Source organism: Pan troglodytes, chromosome 16 (assembly GCF_028858775.2).
Source record: "Pan troglodytes isolate AG18354 chromosome 16, NHGRI_mPanTro3-v2.0_pri, whole genome shotgun sequence".
Taxonomy (NCBI): domain Eukaryota; kingdom Metazoa; phylum Chordata; class Mammalia; order Primates; family Hominidae; genus Pan; species Pan troglodytes.
The window spans coordinates 16,311,613-16,315,686 of NC_072414.2; the positions used below are offsets into that span (position 1 = coordinate 16,311,613).

Here is a 4,074-nt window from a genome sequence, read left to right on the forward strand (position 1 = left end):
GGAGGGATAGCGTTGGGAGATATACCTAATGCTAGATGACGAGTTAGTGGGTGCAGTGCACCAGCATGGCACATGTATACATATGTAACTAACCTGCACAATGTGCGCATGTACCCTAAAACTTAAAGTATAATAAAAAAAAAATACAAAGCAACCTCTTATTAAAAAAAAAGTGTTTCCTCTTTTTTATTTCTTAAACTTTTGTGTAATGTATAAATTATATCTCCTTAAATATTAGTAAAATTTGTCAGTTCGTTTATCTAGGTGGGTATTAATAAATTTAAAACATATATATAGGGATGTGCATGTTATTGCTTTCTTTTTGAGTTTGCCTTAGTTTGTATCTTTTGAGGGATTTATACACTTAATCTAAATTAACTAATTTACATTTATAAATTTCATCATGGTATTCATTTAGTTATCCTTAAACTGTTGTAGGACAATGGAAATGTTACTTCTATCATTCTTTTTTTTGTTTGTTTATTTGTTTTGAGACAGAGTCCCGTTCTGTCGCCCGGGCTTGAGTGCAGTGGCCTGATCTCTACTCACTGCAAAATCCACCTCTCAGCTTCAAGCAATTCTTGTGCCTCAGCCCCCTGAGTAGCTGGGAATGCAGGCATGCGCCATCACGCTCGGCTAATTTTTGTATTTTTAGTAGAGACAGGGTTTCACTATGTTGGCCAGGCTGGTCTGGAACTCCTGACCTCAAACGATCCGCCTGCCTTGGCCTCCCAAAGTGCTGGGATTACAGGCATGAGCCACCACCCCCAGCCACTTCTATCATTCTTAAAATTTGTAAATTATTTATTTCCTATTATTTTCTCCTTAGTCTGGCCAGAGATTTAAAAATTTTATTGATCCCTTCAAAGATCTAAATTTAGTTTAATTTACTTAGCTATATAATTTTTCTCCGTTTAATGTTGTTTATTTCTTCATTAACCTTTATTATTTTCTTCTTTCTGATTGCTTCAGAATTAATTTGTTCTCATTTTTATAATAACAAGTTGGAAGCTTTCATCATAATTTCAAGGTAATTTTTCTTTTCTAATGCAAGCTCTTAATGGGATAGATTTTTCCCTAAACACAGAAATTTCCACATTTTGATATGTTATACTTTTATAAATTTCTCTTACTTTTGGCTAGGTTCATGTTTAAATATACATATGTGCAAGAATATTTTCCCTTGATTTATATGGATTTAGAGGTTATAAAAAGGCAAAAAAATTATTTTGGAAATTTCTAGGAGACTTAGTTCACCATAATTGTTACATAATTGCGCATATGTTGCAAGTAATGTATTGAGAAAAGTATTTATATCTGTATACACATTTGGTCCTTAATGATGAAATTAATGCACAGTTGTCTAACTATAATAATTTCCTTATAATCACACTGGTTTTCCTTTGGTGCCACAAGATGATGAATCTCACTTTAGTGTGACCAAGCAAAATGAGGTACAAAAACAGTCCAATCAATGTGAAAATATCTCAAATTCATATGAATTTTTAAAATATTTTATATGTAAATTAAATTAGAAATTAAATATATATAATATATTTTATTTCAGAAATATTTGCTTGCCTTTTGGAACTCAAAGTTCAAAACCTTCTATTGTCATCTTTAAATAACTAATTTTTAAGTTAATTTCTACTTGGTTCTATGAAAATACTACCACACAATGTGGAGATAAAGAAAACATTTATGGAAAAATTGTCCATATGGACACATTTTAAACAGATGATCTAATTAGCATAATAGCCACCAAACTGGTAAATAAACAGTTTTGTTGATTTGCTGCTTAATCAGCATCTATTCAGAATTCTGTAATATTGTTTAGTAAAACCGTTTATTTCCATCCATAAATGTATTTTATAAATTTATGCCCAGTAAATTTCCAGGTAAACCATCGAAATATTAACTGTTTTCTACAAGTGATGGTCTTTTTTTAAAGCTGCTTTCTATAGTGAATTGATGAGAGTGAATGAAGATTAAAATGCTTATTCTGTAATAAAAGCCAATGCCAGCATGCTGATATATAATCTCTATAGATCAAAAAATATTCATGCCTTATTCTCAGATTTTTAATAGTGGCTCTAAGCAGTCTTAAAAATGTATTATTTAGACACCTTATCCTATATTTTAAAAATATTTTCTTAGTATACTGTGGATGTTATACAAGTCATATAATGGATAGAGAATTTCTTACATAAATTTACAATATAATTTTTTAAATAAAACTTTTGTGAAATTATTTTCAAATGTTATAAATGTTAATGAGTTTTGTTATATTGGTTCCAATATTTCTCATATATGGAAAATGTCATTTTCCCTGGGAATTAATATTTGGAGCTGGTGTTTAAGAAAAACCATGTTTGATGTTGGAAAATGCTATGTCCGGTATAACTATAGATGTTTGGAAAGCAGCTCAGTTATGCTAAAGATAAAGAAAGGAGAGAAAAATGACAGAAGGGGAGGTTTGAACAAAACAAAATAATACCTGAAAATGTTGAATGGATATGTAATATTTGTGAATGTTTATGTTCTCTATTTCACCATTATTTAAACATTTATATTTTCAAAGGGAGACAATAATTATATTTTGAAATCATTTTTTTTTTATAGAGTGCTGTATTTTTTCTTTTCAATTTCAATTTGGTGAGCAAACAAAATCAGTCAGAATATTATACATAATTAGGTTTCCTTTTTGAGATTTGTTGAAACGCTTTATCCTTTATGTATGTATTTCAAGTAGTATAATAAAAAAGAAATATAAAATGATTAGATATACATAAAAGTATTGTAGATTATGTTTTTCATATTTTCTTTCTTTTAATGTATTTTGCAGATATAGCCATTCCAGATTATGATTTCACAAACTGAGATGATTCTCAGTAGGGAAGCTTTACTGCATGTCGTTTTCATCAAAGGGAGCTTAGTTTATTTGCCTGTCTGGATATTGACATTATATTACTAATTTACACATTGGGGAAAGGGTCAAGAGAACTCCAAATTTTTGTTGACTTGATATTAACCTGAAAGGGGAATGTTAATAACTGACAAAATATATCCACGGTAGTTAGACATCAAGTTGTGTTTATTTTTTAATCTACTGCATATTATTGAATTATTTATATATAGATAGATAGATAGATAGATAGATTTATTAGATGTACAGGAAATAGAATTCACTGGTGGGCATGCGTAAAGAGGGGGCAGCTCTTTTCTAATGCAGGGCTAGCTGCTTGTCCAGGGGCCCATGATTCCAGGGCTATATTTGGCCCCACAGCCATCCAGGATGAGTTGTTTCTCAGCCACCAAGTCTTAAAATGTATATGCATTAAACTTAGTAAAATCGCACTTCTTTGAGATGTGGCTTTTTGGGCATTCACTGAACTTGAATTTGGCCCTAAATAAGGCCTCAATCACATGCTCCAGGGTTTGCAGCTTGGTATGGATGAACATGGCCAATGTGAACTCTGACCTCTGGGTCCTGAGGCTTTCCAAAGGCATACTACATCCGGTCTTAAACCTAGACTAGGGAAAGCACTAGATCCAAGACATAAATGTCCAATGGCAAAGGCTGTTGTACACAAGGAACAGGCTGCTGTACACTACCTAGGATGCTGCTGTTTGCAGCCCTTGCACACCAGGCCCCATGTGGCTTAATTGATTGTAGAAATTATTTTATATATTAAGTTTTTGGGGATTCATATCTTTTATTCAAGATAGCTAAATGTAATTTATATTAGACCATATACAGTAAGTTGTAAATTATAGAAGTTGTGCTTATCAAAATCATATTCAGTGGGCAATATGGCCTTTAATATAATGAAGTTTACTGATAAAAATTAAAATAAAATAATGTGGTTTTGTAGTGCTCTTGTATGTCAACTAAAACAAATTAACAAAACCTATTGAAACCCATAATCATTTAGACTATCTACTTACACTTTGGGAGGCCAAGGTGGGCAGATCACCTGAGGTCAGGAGTTCAAGACGAGCCTGGCCAACATAATGACATCCCATCTTTACTAAAAACACAAAAATTAAAAAGGCGTGGTGGTGCATGCCTGT

The 4,074-nt window shown here is 31.8% G+C and overlaps 1 pseudogene; it reads right to left on the reverse strand.

The window, feature by feature from the left end:
- Nucleotides 1-3,581: 3,581 nt before the first annotated feature.
- On the reverse strand, nt 3,582-3,676 carry LOC129137260 (small nucleolar RNA SNORA70; annotated as a pseudogene).
- Nucleotides 3,677-4,074: the final 398 nt, after the last annotated feature.